The sequence below is a fragment of the Haliotis asinina genome, unplaced genomic scaffold (assembly GCF_037392515.1).
Source record: "Haliotis asinina isolate JCU_RB_2024 unplaced genomic scaffold, JCU_Hal_asi_v2 scaffold_107, whole genome shotgun sequence".
Taxonomy (NCBI): Eukaryota; Metazoa; Mollusca; class Gastropoda; order Lepetellida; family Haliotidae; genus Haliotis; species Haliotis asinina.
In genome coordinates this window covers 1-14,091 of record NW_027133971.1, presented here as the reverse complement: position 1 = coordinate 14,091, position 14,091 = coordinate 1, and the positions used below count along the sequence as shown (strand labels likewise).

Below are 14,091 nucleotides of genomic sequence, written 5' to 3'. Positions count from 1 at the left end.
TGGGACAGGTTCCAGTTTTCACTTACATCACCCTGGCGTTGCCCTATTCAGGTGTCACATCATCAACGCTTCACATATATTTCATGGCAGGTTAATTGTTCGTACAGTTTATTGTACAGAACAGTCCATTAGTACCTTCACTTTGTGAAAAAATTACTGATAGATAAAAACACACACAGACGGATTTATTTCCATTTAGACTGCATGCACGTGCATCTCTGATCCGGGACGCAGGGGAGACAACTTGACAGTCCAAACACAACAACTGGCTGACAAAGCGATCCCATCTGAAATACATCAAACTCAGACTTGCTTTAAACATATACTTTTGCCACAGCAAACAGATTAACACATGCGCATTAAAAACACATAGTTTGCACATACACACACGGGAAAACAATCATCTTCAAGTGATTTGGAAGTGGGGGAAGTGTCAACTGAAAATATCTATTTTTGGGGTTGATTTTCAAGGGGAGAGCGCGAACGCAGTCCCCCACACTTATAAATTGCGCACCCGAGTCGTCCACATTTGGGACGATCGCAGGGGTCAACCAAACCGAGGTGCAATGGAAAGGTCTCGCCCCGGGCCCACAGCCTTGCGGATCACTGTAAAGCCTGTGCCAGGTAAGTATGCTTGGGACAGGTTCCAGTTTTCACTTACATCACCCTGGCGTTGCCCTATTCAGGTGTCACATCATCAACGCTTCACATATATTTCATGGCAGGTTAATTGTTCGTACAGTTTATTGTACAGAACAGTCCATTAGTACCTTCACTTTGTGAAAAAATTACTGATAGATAAAAACACACACAGACGGATTTATTTCCATTTAGACTGCATGCACGTGCATCTCTGATCCGGGACGCAGGGGAGACAACTTGACAGTCCAAACACAACAACTGGCTGACAAAGCGATCCCATCTGAAATACATCAAACTCAGACTTGCTTTAAACATATACTTTTGCCACAGCAAACAGATTAACACATGCGCATTAAAAACACATAGTTTGCACATACACACACGGGAAAACAATCATCTTCAAGTGATTTGGAAGTGGGGGAAGTGTCAACTGAAAATATCTATTTTTGGGGTTGATTTTCAAGGGGAGAGCGCGAACGCAGTCCCCCACACTTATAAATTGCGCACCCGAGTCGTCCACATTTGGGACGATCGCAGGGGTCAACCAAACCGAGGTGCAATGGAAAGGTCTCGCCCCGGGCCCACAGCCTTGCGGATCACTGTAAAGCCTGTGCCAGGTAAGTATGCTTGGGACAGGTTCCAGTTTTCACTTACATCACCCTGGCGTTGCCCTATTCAGGTGTCACATCATCAACGCTTCACATATATTTCATGGCAGGTTAATTGTTCGTACAGTTTATTGTACAGAACAGTCCATTAGTACCTTCACTTTGTGAAAAAATTACTGATAGATAAAAACACACACAGACGGATTTATTTCCATTTAGACTGCATGCACGTGCATCTCTGATCCGGGACGCAGGGGAGACAACTTGACAGTCCAAACACAACAACTGGCTGACAAAGCGATCCCATCTGAAATACATCAAACTCAGACTTGCTTTAAACATATACTTTTGCCACAGCAAACAGATTAACACATGCGCATTAAAAACACATAGTTTGCACATACACACACGGGAAAACAATCATCTTCAAGTGATTTGGAAGTGGGGGAAGTGTCAACTGAAAATATCTATTTTTGGGGTTGATTTTCAAGGGGAGAGCGCGAACGCAGTCCCCCACACTTATAAATTGCGCACCCGAGTCGTCCACATTTGGGACGATCGCAGGGGTCAACCAAACCGAGGTGCAATGGAAAGGTCTCGCCCCGGGCCCACAGCCTTGCGGATCACTGTAAAGCCTGTGCCAGGTAAGTATGCTTGGGACAGGTTCCAGTTTTCACTTACATCACCCTGGCGTTGCCCTATTCAGGTGTCACATCATCAACGCTTCACATATATTTCATGGCAGGTTAATTGTTCGTACAGTTTATTGTACAGAACAGTCCATTAGTACCTTCACTTTGTGAAAAAATTACTGATAGATAAAAACACACACAGACGGATTTATTTCCATTTAGACTGCATGCACGTGCATCTCTGATCCGGGACGCAGGGGAGACAACTTGACAGTCCAAACACAACAACTGGCTGACAAAGCGATCCCATCTGAAATACATCAAACTCAGACTTGCTTTAAACATATACTTTTGCCACAGCAAACAGATTAACACATGCGCATTAAAAACACATAGTTTGCACATACACACACGGGAAAACAATCATCTTCAAGTGATTTGGAAGTGGGGGAAGTGTCAACTGAAAATATCTATTTTTGGGGTTGATTTTCAAGGGGAGAGCGCGAACGCAGTCCCCCACACTTATAAATTGCGCACCCGAGTCGTCCACATTTGGGACGATCGCAGGGGTCAACCAAACCGAGGTGCAATGGAAAGGTCTCGCCCCGGGCCCACAGCCTTGCGGATCACTGTAAAGCCTGTGCCAGGTAAGTATGCTTGGGACAGGTTCCAGTTTTCACTTACATCACCCTGGCGTTGCCCTATTCAGGTGTCACATCATCAACGCTTCACATATATTTCATGGCAGGTTAATTGTTCGTACAGTTTATTGTACAGAACAGTCCATTAGTACCTTCACTTTGTGAAAAAATTACTGATAGATAAAAACACACACAGACGGATTTATTTCCATTTAGACTGCATGCACGTGCATCTCTGATCCGGGACGCAGGGGAGACAACTTGACAGTCCAAACACAACAACTGGCTGACAAAGCGATCCCATCTGAAATACATCAAACTCAGACTTGCTTTAAACATATACTTTTGCCACAGCAAACAGATTAACACATGCGCATTAAAAACACATAGTTTGCACATACACACACGGGAAAACAATCATCTTCAAGTGATTTGGAAGTGGGGGAAGTGTCAACTGAAAATATCTATTTTTGGGGTTGATTTTCAAGGGGAGAGCGCGAACGCAGTCCCCCACACTTATAAATTGCGCACCCGAGTCGTCCACATTTGGGACGATCGCAGGGGTCAACCAAACCGAGGTGCAATGGAAAGGTCTCGCCCCGGGCCCACAGCCTTGCGGATCACTGTAAAGCCTGTGCCAGGTAAGTATGCTTGGGACAGGTTCCAGTTTTCACTTACATCACCCTGGCGTTGCCCTATTCAGGTGTCACATCATCAACGCTTCACATATATTTCATGGCAGGTTAATTGTTCGTACAGTTTATTGTACAGAACAGTCCATTAGTACCTTCACTTTGTGAAAAAATTACTGATAGATAAAAACACACACAGACGGATTTATTTCCATTTAGACTGCATGCACGTGCATCTCTGATCCGGGACGCAGGGGAGACAACTTGACAGTCCAAACACAACAACTGGCTGACAAAGCGATCCCATCTGAAATACATCAAACTCAGACTTGCTTTAAACATATACTTTTGCCACAGCAAACAGATTAACACATGCGCATTAAAAACACATAGTTTGCACATACACACACGGGAAAACAATCATCTTCAAGTGATTTGGAAGTGGGGGAAGTGTCAACTGAAAATATCTATTTTTGGGGTTGATTTTCAAGGGGAGAGCGCGAACGCAGTCCCCCACACTTATAAATTGCGCACCCGAGTCGTCCACATTTGGGACGATCGCAGGGGTCAACCAAACCGAGGTGCAATGGAAAGGTCTCGCCCCGGGCCCACAGCCTTGCGGATCACTGTAAAGCCTGTGCCAGGTAAGTATGCTTGGGACAGGTTCCAGTTTTCACTTACATCACCCTGGCGTTGCCCTATTCAGGTGTCACATCATCAACGCTTCACATATATTTCATGGCAGGTTAATTGTTCGTACAGTTTATTGTACAGAACAGTCCATTAGTACCTTCACTTTGTGAAAAAATTACTGATAGATAAAAACACACACAGACGGATTTATTTCCATTTAGACTGCATGCACGTGCATCTCTGATCCGGGACGCAGGGGAGACAACTTGACAGTCCAAACACAACAACTGGCTGACAAAGCGATCCCATCTGAAATACATCAAACTCAGACTTGCTTTAAACATATACTTTTGCCACAGCAAACAGATTAACACATGCGCATTAAAAACACATAGTTTGCACATACACACACGGGAAAACAATCATCTTCAAGTGATTTGGAAGTGGGGGAAGTGTCAACTGAAAATATCTATTTTTGGGGTTGATTTTCAAGGGGAGAGCGCGAACGCAGTCCCCCACACTTATAAATTGCGCACCCGAGTCGTCCACATTTGGGACGATCGCAGGGGTCAACCAAACCGAGGTGCAATGGAAAGGTCTCGCCCCGGGCCCACAGCCTTGCGGATCACTGTAAAGCCTGTGCCAGGTAAGTATGCTTGGGACAGGTTCCAGTTTTCACTTACATCACCCTGGCGTTGCCCTATTCAGGTGTCACATCATCAACGCTTCACATATATTTCATGGCAGGTTAATTGTTCGTACAGTTTATTGTACAGAACAGTCCATTAGTACCTTCACTTTGTGAAAAAATTACTGATAGATAAAAACACACACAGACGGATTTATTTCCATTTAGACTGCATGCACGTGCATCTCTGATCCGGGACGCAGGGGAGACAACTTGACAGTCCAAACACAACAACTGGCTGACAAAGCGATCCCATCTGAAATACATCAAACTCAGACTTGCTTTAAACATATACTTTTGCCACAGCAAACAGATTAACACATGCGCATTAAAAACACATAGTTTGCACATACACACACGGGAAAACAATCATCTTCAAGTGATTTGGAAGTGGGGGAAGTGTCAACTGAAAATATCTATTTTTGGGGTTGATTTTCAAGGGGAGAGCGCGAACGCAGTCCCCCACACTTATAAATTGCGCACCCGAGTCGTCCACATTTGGGACGATCGCAGGGGTCAACCAAACCGAGGTGCAATGGAAAGGTCTCGCCCCGGGCCCACAGCCTTGCGGATCACTGTAAAGCCTGTGCCAGGTAAGTATGCTTGGGACAGGTTCCAGTTTTCACTTACATCACCCTGGCGTTGCCCTATTCAGGTGTCACATCATCAACGCTTCACATATATTTCATGGCAGGTTAATTGTTCGTACAGTTTATTGTACAGAACAGTCCATTAGTACCTTCACTTTGTGAAAAAATTACTGATAGATAAAAACACACACAGACGGATTTATTTCCATTTAGACTGCATGCACGTGCATCTCTGATCCGGGACGCAGGGGAGACAACTTGACAGTCCAAACACAACAACTGGCTGACAAAGCGATCCCATCTGAAATACATCAAACTCAGACTTGCTTTAAACATATACTTTTGCCACAGCAAACAGATTAACACATGCGCATTAAAAACACATAGTTTGCACATACACACACGGGAAAACAATCATCTTCAAGTGATTTGGAAGTGGGGGAAGTGTCAACTGAAAATATCTATTTTTGGGGTTGATTTTCAAGGGGAGAGCGCGAACGCAGTCCCCCACACTTATAAATTGCGCACCCGAGTCGTCCACATTTGGGACGATCGCAGGGGTCAACCAAACCGAGGTGCAATGGAAAGGTCTCGCCCCGGGCCCACAGCCTTGCGGATCACTGTAAAGCCTGTGCCAGGTAAGTATGCTTGGGACAGGTTCCAGTTTTCACTTACATCACCCTGGCGTTGCCCTATTCAGGTGTCACATCATCAACGCTTCACATATATTTCATGGCAGGTTAATTGTTCGTACAGTTTATTGTACAGAACAGTCCATTAGTACCTTCACTTTGTGAAAAAATTACTGATAGATAAAAACACACACAGACGGATTTATTTCCATTTAGACTGCATGCACGTGCATCTCTGATCCGGGACGCAGGGGAGACAACTTGACAGTCCAAACACAACAACTGGCTGACAAAGCGATCCCATCTGAAATACATCAAACTCAGACTTGCTTTAAACATATACTTTTGCCACAGCAAACAGATTAACACATGCGCATTAAAAACACATAGTTTGCACATACACACACGGGAAAACAATCATCTTCAAGTGATTTGGAAGTGGGGGAAGTGTCAACTGAAAATATCTATTTTTGGGGTTGATTTTCAAGGGGAGAGCGCGAACGCAGTCCCCCACACTTATAAATTGCGCACCCGAGTCGTCCACATTTGGGACGATCGCAGGGGTCAACCAAACCGAGGTGCAATGGAAAGGTCTCGCCCCGGGCCCACAGCCTTGCGGATCACTGTAAAGCCTGTGCCAGGTAAGTATGCTTGGGACAGGTTCCAGTTTTCACTTACATCACCCTGGCGTTGCCCTATTCAGGTGTCACATCATCAACGCTTCACATATATTTCATGGCAGGTTAATTGTTCGTACAGTTTATTGTACAGAACAGTCCATTAGTACCTTCACTTTGTGAAAAAATTACTGATAGATAAAAACACACACAGACGGATTTATTTCCATTTAGACTGCATGCACGTGCATCTCTGATCCGGGACGCAGGGGAGACAACTTGACAGTCCAAACACAACAACTGGCTGACAAAGCGATCCCATCTGAAATACATCAAACTCAGACTTGCTTTAAACATATACTTTTGCCACAGCAAACAGATTAACACATGCGCATTAAAAAACACATAGTTTGCACATACACACACGGGAAAACAATCATCTTCAAGTGATTTGGAAGTGGGGGAAGTGTCAACTGAAAATATCTATTTTTGGGGTTGATTTTCAAGGGGAGAGCGCGAACGCAGTCCCCCACACTTATAAATTGCGCACCCGAGTCGTCCACATTTGGGACGATCGCAGGGGTCAACCAAACCGAGGTGCAATGGAAAGGTCTCGCCCCGGGCCCACAGCCTTGCGGATCACTGTAAAGCCTGTGCCAGGTAAGTATGCTTGGGACAGGTTCCAGTTTTCACTTACATCACCCTGGCGTTGCCCTATTCAGGTGTCACATCATCAACGCTTCACATATATTTCATGGCAGGTTAATTGTTCGTACAGTTTATTGTACAGAACAGTCCATTAGTACCTTCACTTTGTGAAAAAATTACTGATAGATAAAAACACACACAGACGGATTTATTTCCATTTAGACTGCATGCACGTGCATCTCTGATCCGGGACGCAGGGGAGACAACTTGACAGTCCAAACACAACAACTGGCTGACAAAGCGATCCCATCTGAAATACATCAAACTCAGACTTGCTTTAAACATATACTTTTGCCACAGCAAACAGATTAACACATGCGCATTAAAAACACATAGTTTGCACATACACACACGGGAAAACAATCATCTTCAAGTGATTTGGAAGTGGGGGAAGTGTCAACTGAAAATATCTATTTTTGGGGTTGATTTTCAAGGGGAGAGCGCGAACGCAGTCCCCCACACTTATAAATTGCGCACCCGAGTCGTCCACATTTGGGACGATCGCAGGGGTCAACCAAACCGAGGTGCAATGGAAAGGTCTCGCCCGGGCCCACAGCCTTGCGGATCACTGTAAAGCCTGTGCCAGGTAAGTATGCTTGGGACAGGTTCCAGTTTTCACTTACATCACCCTGGCGTTGCCCTATTCAGGTGTCACATCATCAACGCTTCACATATATTTCATGGCAGGTTAATTGTTCGTACAGTTTATTGTACAGAACAGTCCATTAGTACCTTCACTTTGTGAAAAAATTACTGATAGATAAAAACACACACAGACGGATTTATTTCCATTTAGACTGCATGCACGTGCATCTCTGATCCGGGACGCAGGGGAGACAACTTGACAGTCCAAACACAACAACTGGCTGACAAAGCGATCCCATCTGAAATACATCAAACTCAGACTTGCTTTAAACATATACTTTTGCCACAGCAAACAGATTAACACATGCGCATTAAAACACATAGTTTGCACATACACACACGGGAAAACAATCATCTTCAAGTGATTTGGAAGTGGGGGAAGTGTCAACTGAAAATATCTATTTTTGGGGTTGATTTTCAAGGGGAGAGCGCGAACGCAGTCCCCCACACTTATAAATTGCGCACCCGAGTCGTCCACATTTGGGACGATCGCAGGGGTCAACCAAACCGAGGTGCAATGGAAAGGTCTCGCCCCGGGCCCACAGCCTTGCGGATCACTGTAAAGCCTGTGCCAGGTAAGTATGCTTGGGACAGGTTCCAGTTTTCACTTACATCACCCTGGCGTTGCCCTATTCAGGTGTCACATCATCAACGCTTCACATATATTTCATGGCAGGTTAATTGTTCGTACAGTTTATTGTACAGAACAGTCCATTAGTACCTTCACTTTGTGAAAAAATTACTGATAGATAAAAACACACACAGACGGATTTATTTCCATTTAGACTGCATGCACGTGCATCTCTGATCCGGGACGCAGGGGAGACAACTTGACAGTCCAAACACAACAACTGGCTGACAAAGCGATCCCATCTGAAATACATCAAACTCAGACTTGCTTTAAACATATACTTTTGCCACAGCAAACAGATTAACACATGCGCATTAAAAACACATAGTTTGCACATACACACACGGGAAAACAATCATCTTCAAGTGATTTGGAAGTGGGGGAAGTGTCAACTGAAAATATCTATTTTTGGGGTTGATTTTCAAGGGGAAGAGCGCGAACGCAGTCCCCACACTTATAAATTGCGCACCCGAGTCGTCCACATTTGGGACGATCGCAGGGGTCAACCAAACCGAGGTGCAATGGAAAGGTCTCGCCCCGGGCCCACAGCCTTGCGGATCACTGTAAAGCCTGTGCCAGGTAAGTATGCTTGGGACAGGTTCCAGTTTTCACTTACATCACCCTGGCGTTGCCCTATTCAGGTGTCACATCATCAACGCTTCACATATATTTCATGGCAGGTTAATTGTTCGTACAGTTTATTGTACAGAACAGTCCATTAGTACCTTCACTTTGTGAAAAAATTACTGATAGATAAAAACACACACAGACGGATTTATTTCCATTTAGACTGCATGCACGTGCATCTCTGATCCGGGACGCAGGGGAGACAACTTGACAGTCCAAACACAACAACTGGCTGACAAAGCGATCCCATCTGAAATACATCAAACTCAGACTTGCTTTAAACATATACTTTTGCCACAGCAAACAGATTAACACATGCGCATTAAAAACACATAGTTTGCACATACACACACGGGAAAACAATCATCTTCAAGTGATTTGGAAGTGGGGGAAGTGTCAACTGAAAATATCTATTTTTGGGGTTGATTTTCAAGGGAGAGCGCGAACGCAGTCCCCCACACTTATAAATTGCGCACCCGAGTCGTCCACATTTGGGACGATCGCAGGGGTCAACCAAACCGAGGTGCAATGGAAAGGTCTCGCCCCGGGCCCACAGCCTTGCGGATCACTGTAAAGCCTGTGCCAGGTAAGTATGCTTGGGACAGGTTCCAGTTTTCACTTACATCACCCTGGCGTTGCCCTATTCAGGTGTCACATCATCAACGCTTCACATATATTTCATGGCAGGTTAATTGTTCGTACAGTTTATTGTACAGAACAGTCCATTAGTACCTTCACTTTGTGAAAAAATTACTGATAGATAAAAACACACACAGACGGATTTATTTCCATTTAGACTGCATGCACGTGCATCTCTGATCCGGGACGCAGGGGAGACAACTTGACAGTCCAAACACAACAACTGGCTGACAAAGCGATCCCATCTGAAATACATCAAACTCAGACTTGCTTTAAACATATACTTTTGCCACAGCAAACAGATTAACACATGCGCATTAAAAACACATAGTTTGCACATACACACACGGGGAAAACAATCATCTTCAAGTGATTTGGAAGTGGGGGAAGTGTCAACTGAAAATATCTATTTTTGGGGTTGATTTTCAAGGGGAGAGCGCGAACGCAGTCCCCCACACTTATAAATTGCGCACCCGAGTCGTCCACATTTGGACGATCGCAGGGGTCAACCAAACCGAGGTGCAATGGAAAGGTCTCGCCCCGGGCCCACAGCCTTGCGGATCACTGTAAAGCCTGTGCCAGGTAAGTATGCTTGGGACAGGTTCCAGTTTTCACTTACATCACCCTGGCGTTGCCCTATTCAGGTGTCACATCATCAACGCTTCACATATATTTCATGGCAGGTTAATTGTTCGTACAGTTTATTGTACAGAACAGTCCATTAGTACCTTCACTTTGTGAAAAAATTACTGATAGATAAAAACACACACAGACGGATTTATTTCCATTTAGACTGCATGCACGTGCATCTCTGATCCGGGACGCAGGGGAGACAACTTGACAGTCCAAACACAACAACTGGCTGACAAAGCGATCCCATCTGAAATACATCAAACTCAGACTTGCTTTAAACATATACTTTTGCCACAGCAAACAGATTAACACATGCGCATTAAAAACACATAGTTTGCACATACACACACGGGAAAACAATCATCTTCAAGTGATTTGGAAGTGGGGGAAGTGTCAACTGAAAATATCTATTTTTGGGGTTGATTTTCAAGGGGAGAGCGCGAACGCAGTCCCCCACACTTATAAATTGCGCACCCGAGTCGTCCACATTTGGGACGATCGCAGGGGTCAACCAAACCGAGGTGCAATGGAAAGGTCTCGCCCGGGCCCACAGCCTTGCGGATCACTGTAAAGCCTGTGCCAGGTAAGTATGCTTGGGACAGGTTCCAGTTTTCACTTACATCACCCTGGCGTTGCCCTATTCAGGTGTCACATCATCAACGCTTCACATATATTTCATGGCAGGTTAATTGTTCGTACAGTTTATTGTACAGAACAGTCCATTAGTACCTTCACTTTGTGAAAAAATTACTGATAGATAAAAACACACACAGACGGATTTATTTCCATTTAGACTGCATGCACGTGCATCTCTGATCCGGGACGCAGGGGAGACAACTTGACAGTCCAAACACAACAACTGGCTGACAAAGCGATCCCATCTGAAATACATCAAACTCAGACTTGCTTTAAACATATACTTTTGCCACAGCAAACAGATTAACACATGCGCATTAAAAACACATAGTTTGCACATACACACACGGGAAAACAATCATCTTCAAGTGATTTGGAAGTGGGGGGAAGTGTCAACTGAAAATATCTATTTTTGGGGTTGATTTTCAAGGGGAGAGCGCGAACGCAGTCCCCCACACTTATAAATTGCGCACCCGAGTCGTCCACATTTGGGACGATCGCAGGGGTCAACCAAACCGAGGTGCAATGGAAAGGTCTCGCCCCGGGCCCACAGCCTTGCGGATCACTGTAAAGCCTGTGCCAGGTAAGTATGCTTGGGACAGGTTCCAGTTTTCACTTACATCACCCTGGCGTTGCCCTATTCAGGGTGTCACATCATCAACGCTTCACATATATTTCATGGCAGGTTAATTGTTCGTACAGTTTATTGTACAGAACAGTCCATTAGTACCTTCACTTTGTGAAAAAATTACTGATAGATAAAAACACACACAGACGGATTTATTTCCATTTAGACTGCAATGCACGTGCATCTCTGATCCGGGACGCAGGGGAGACAACTTGACAGTCCAAACACAACAACTGGCTGACAAAGCGATCCCATCTGAAATACATCAAACTCAGACTTGCTTTAAACATATACTTTTGCCACAGCAAACAGATTAACACATGCGCATTAAAAACACATAGTTTGCACATACACACACGGGAAAACAATCATCTTCAAGTGATTTGGAAGTGGGGGAAGTGTCAACTGAAAATATCTATTTTTGGGGGTTGATTTTCAAGGGGAGAGCGCGAACGCAGTCCCCCACACTTATAAATTGCGCACCCGAGTCGTCCACATTTGGGACGATCGCAGGGGTCAACCAAACCGAGGTGCAATGGAAAGGTCTCGCCCCGGGCCCACAGCCTTGCGGATCACTGTAAAGCCTGTGCCAGGTAAGTATGCTTGGGACAGGTTCCAGTTTTCACTTACATCACCCTGGCGTTGCCCTATTCAGGTGTCACATCATCAACGCTTCACATATATTTCATGGCAGGTTAATTGTTCGTACAGTTTATTGTACAGAACAGTCCATTAGTACCTTCACTTTGTGAAAAAATTACTGATAGATAAAAACACACACAGACGGATTTATTTCCATTTAGACTGCATGCACGTGCATCTCTGATCCGGGACGCAGGGGAGACAACTTGACAGTCCAAACACAACAACTGGCTGACAAAGCGATCCCATCTGAAATACATCAAACTCAGACTTGCTTTAAACATATACTTTTGCCACAGCAAACAGATTAACACATGCGCATTAAAAACACATAGTTTGCACATACACACACGGGAAAACAATCATCTTCAAGTGATTTGGAAGTGGGGGAAGTGTCAACTGAAAATATCTATTTTTGGGGTTGATTTTCAAGGGGAGAGCGCGAACGCAGTCCCCCACACTTATAAATTGCGCACCCGAGTCGTCCACATTTGGGACGATCGCAGGGGTCAACCAAACCGAGGTGCAATGGAAAGGTCTCGCCCGGGCCCACAGCCTTGCGGATCACTGTAAAGCCTGTGCCAGGTAAGTATGCTTGGGACAGGTTCCAGTTTTCACTTACATCACCCTGGCGTTGCCCTATTCAGGTGTCACATCATCAACGCTTCACATATATTTCATGGCAGGTTAATTGTTTCGTACAGTTTATTGTACAGAACAGTCCATTAGTACCTTCACTTTGTGAAAAAATTACTGATAGATAAAAACACACACAGACGGATTTATTTCCATTTAGACTGCATGCACGTGCATCTCTGATCCGGGACGCAGGGGAGACAACTTGACAGTCCAAACACAACAACTGGCTGACAAAGCGATCCCATCTGAAATACATCAAACTCAGACTTGCTTTAAACATATACTTTTGCCACAGCAAACAGATTAACACATGCGCATTAAAAACACATAGTTTGCACATACACACACGGGAAAACAATCATCTTCAAGTGATTTGGAAGTGGGGGAAGTGTCAACTGAAAATATCTATTTTTGGGGTTGATTTTCAAGGGGAGAGCGCGAACGCAGTCCCCCACACTTATAAATTGCGCACCCGAGTCGTCCACATTTGGGACGATCGCAGGGGTCAACCAACCGAGGTGCAATGGAAAGGTCTCGCCCCGGGCCCACAGCCTTGCGGATCACTGTAAAGCCTGTGCCAGGTAAGTATGCTTGGGACAGGTTCCAGTTTTCACTTACATCACCCTGGCGTTGCCCTATTCAGGTGTCACATCATCAACGCTTCACATATATTTCATGGCAGGTTAATTGTTCGTACAGTTTATTGTACAGAACAGTCCATTAGTACCTTCACTTTGTGAAAAAATTACTGATAGATAAAAACACACACAGACGGATTTATTTCCATTTAGACTGCATGCACGTGCATCTCTGATCCGGGACGCAGGGGAGACAACTTGACAGTCCAAACACAACAACTGGCTGACAAAGCGATCCCATCTGAAATACATCAAACTCAGACTTGCTTTAAACATATACTTTTGCCACAGCAAACAGATTAACACATGCGCATTAAAAACACATAGTTTGCACATACACACACGGGAAAACAATCATCTTCAAGTGATTTGGAAGTGGGGGAAGTGTCAACTGAAAATATCTATTTTTGGGGTTGATTTTCAAGGGGAGAGCGCGAACGCAGTCCCCCACACTTATAAATTGCGCACCCGAGTCGTCCACATTTGGGACGATCGCAGGGGTCAACCAAACCGAGGTGCAATGGAAAGGTCTCGCCCCGGGCCCACAGCTAGTATTGGTTTTTTTGATTTTTTTTTTTTTTTTTTTTTTTTTTTTTTTTTTGTTTTTAATAAAGTTTATTTACATTAAAAGGGCCTAAGAACAATACTCCCCAGACACCTTGAGGACAGCAATGGACATGAATATATACAACAGTGTACTTTAAATGAAA

The 14,091-nt window shown here is 44.6% G+C and overlaps 21 non-coding genes and 1 pseudogene across 21 annotated transcripts; all 22 read right to left on the bottom strand.

Annotated features, from left to right (window-relative positions):
• Positions 1 to 468: 468 nt before the first annotated feature.
• On the bottom strand, positions 469 to 632 carry LOC137271107 (U1 spliceosomal RNA). The gene has a single exon (XR_010955701.1). It is a non-coding gene; the product is annotated as a U1 spliceosomal RNA (small nuclear RNA).
• Positions 633 to 1,103: 471 nt separating this feature from the next.
• On the bottom strand, positions 1,104 to 1,267 carry LOC137271106 (U1 spliceosomal RNA). Its single transcript, XR_010955700.1, has one exon. It is a non-coding gene; the product is annotated as a U1 spliceosomal RNA (small nuclear RNA).
• A 471-nt stretch (positions 1,268 to 1,738) lies between these two features.
• Positions 1,739 to 1,902, bottom strand: LOC137271105 (U1 spliceosomal RNA). The gene has a single exon (XR_010955699.1). It is a non-coding gene; the product is annotated as a U1 spliceosomal RNA (small nuclear RNA).
• Positions 1,903 to 2,373: 471 nt separating this feature from the next.
• Positions 2,374 to 2,537, bottom strand: LOC137271104 (U1 spliceosomal RNA). Its single transcript, XR_010955698.1, has one exon. It is a non-coding gene; the product is annotated as a U1 spliceosomal RNA (small nuclear RNA).
• A 471-nt stretch (positions 2,538 to 3,008) lies between these two features.
• Positions 3,009 to 3,172, bottom strand: LOC137271103 (U1 spliceosomal RNA). Its single transcript, XR_010955697.1, has one exon. It is a non-coding gene; the product is annotated as a U1 spliceosomal RNA (small nuclear RNA).
• Positions 3,173 to 3,643: 471 nt separating this feature from the next.
• LOC137271101 (U1 spliceosomal RNA) lies at positions 3,644 to 3,807 on the bottom strand. The gene has a single exon (XR_010955696.1). It is a non-coding gene; the product is annotated as a U1 spliceosomal RNA (small nuclear RNA).
• A 471-nt stretch (positions 3,808 to 4,278) lies between these two features.
• LOC137271100 (U1 spliceosomal RNA) lies at positions 4,279 to 4,442 on the bottom strand. The gene has a single exon (XR_010955695.1). It is a non-coding gene; the product is annotated as a U1 spliceosomal RNA (small nuclear RNA).
• Positions 4,443 to 4,913: 471 nt separating this feature from the next.
• LOC137271099 (U1 spliceosomal RNA) lies at positions 4,914 to 5,077 on the bottom strand. The gene has a single exon (XR_010955694.1). It is a non-coding gene; the product is annotated as a U1 spliceosomal RNA (small nuclear RNA).
• Positions 5,078 to 5,548: 471 nt separating this feature from the next.
• On the bottom strand, positions 5,549 to 5,712 carry LOC137271098 (U1 spliceosomal RNA). Its single transcript, XR_010955693.1, has one exon. It is a non-coding gene; the product is annotated as a U1 spliceosomal RNA (small nuclear RNA).
• Positions 5,713 to 6,183: 471 nt separating this feature from the next.
• LOC137271145 (U1 spliceosomal RNA) lies at positions 6,184 to 6,347 on the bottom strand. The gene has a single exon (XR_010955736.1). It is a non-coding gene; the product is annotated as a U1 spliceosomal RNA (small nuclear RNA).
• A 472-nt stretch (positions 6,348 to 6,819) lies between these two features.
• LOC137271133 (U1 spliceosomal RNA) lies at positions 6,820 to 6,983 on the bottom strand. Its single transcript, XR_010955725.1, has one exon. It is a non-coding gene; the product is annotated as a U1 spliceosomal RNA (small nuclear RNA).
• A 471-nt stretch (positions 6,984 to 7,454) lies between these two features.
• Positions 7,455 to 7,617, bottom strand: LOC137271147 (U1 spliceosomal RNA). The gene has a single exon (XR_010955737.1). It is a non-coding gene; the product is annotated as a U1 spliceosomal RNA (small nuclear RNA).
• Positions 7,618 to 8,087: 470 nt separating this feature from the next.
• Positions 8,088 to 8,251, bottom strand: LOC137271121 (U1 spliceosomal RNA). The gene has a single exon (XR_010955714.1). It is a non-coding gene; the product is annotated as a U1 spliceosomal RNA (small nuclear RNA).
• Positions 8,252 to 8,723: 472 nt separating this feature from the next.
• LOC137271150 (U1 spliceosomal RNA) lies at positions 8,724 to 8,886 on the bottom strand. The gene has a single exon (XR_010955740.1). It is a non-coding gene; the product is annotated as a U1 spliceosomal RNA (small nuclear RNA).
• A 470-nt stretch (positions 8,887 to 9,356) lies between these two features.
• Positions 9,357 to 9,520, bottom strand: LOC137271148 (U1 spliceosomal RNA). The gene has a single exon (XR_010955738.1). It is a non-coding gene; the product is annotated as a U1 spliceosomal RNA (small nuclear RNA).
• A 472-nt stretch (positions 9,521 to 9,992) lies between these two features.
• On the bottom strand, positions 9,993 to 10,155 carry LOC137271149 (U1 spliceosomal RNA). The gene has a single exon (XR_010955739.1). It is a non-coding gene; the product is annotated as a U1 spliceosomal RNA (small nuclear RNA).
• Positions 10,156 to 10,626: 471 nt separating this feature from the next.
• On the bottom strand, positions 10,627 to 10,789 carry LOC137271144 (U1 spliceosomal RNA). Its single transcript, XR_010955735.1, has one exon. It is a non-coding gene; the product is annotated as a U1 spliceosomal RNA (small nuclear RNA).
• A 472-nt stretch (positions 10,790 to 11,261) lies between these two features.
• Positions 11,262 to 11,425, bottom strand: LOC137271109 (U1 spliceosomal RNA). The gene has a single exon (XR_010955703.1). It is a non-coding gene; the product is annotated as a U1 spliceosomal RNA (small nuclear RNA).
• A 474-nt stretch (positions 11,426 to 11,899) lies between these two features.
• On the bottom strand, positions 11,900 to 12,063 carry LOC137271097 (U1 spliceosomal RNA). The gene has a single exon (XR_010955692.1). It is a non-coding gene; the product is annotated as a U1 spliceosomal RNA (small nuclear RNA).
• Positions 12,064 to 12,534: 471 nt separating this feature from the next.
• Positions 12,535 to 12,697, bottom strand: LOC137271143 (U1 spliceosomal RNA). Its single transcript, XR_010955734.1, has one exon. It is a non-coding gene; the product is annotated as a U1 spliceosomal RNA (small nuclear RNA).
• Positions 12,698 to 13,169: 472 nt separating this feature from the next.
• LOC137271142 (U1 spliceosomal RNA) lies at positions 13,170 to 13,332 on the bottom strand. Its single transcript, XR_010955733.1, has one exon. It is a non-coding gene; the product is annotated as a U1 spliceosomal RNA (small nuclear RNA).
• Positions 13,333 to 13,803: 471 nt separating this feature from the next.
• LOC137271151 (U1 spliceosomal RNA) lies at positions 13,804 to 13,936 on the bottom strand (annotated as a pseudogene).
• Between the last annotated feature and the right edge of the window lie 155 nt (positions 13,937 to 14,091).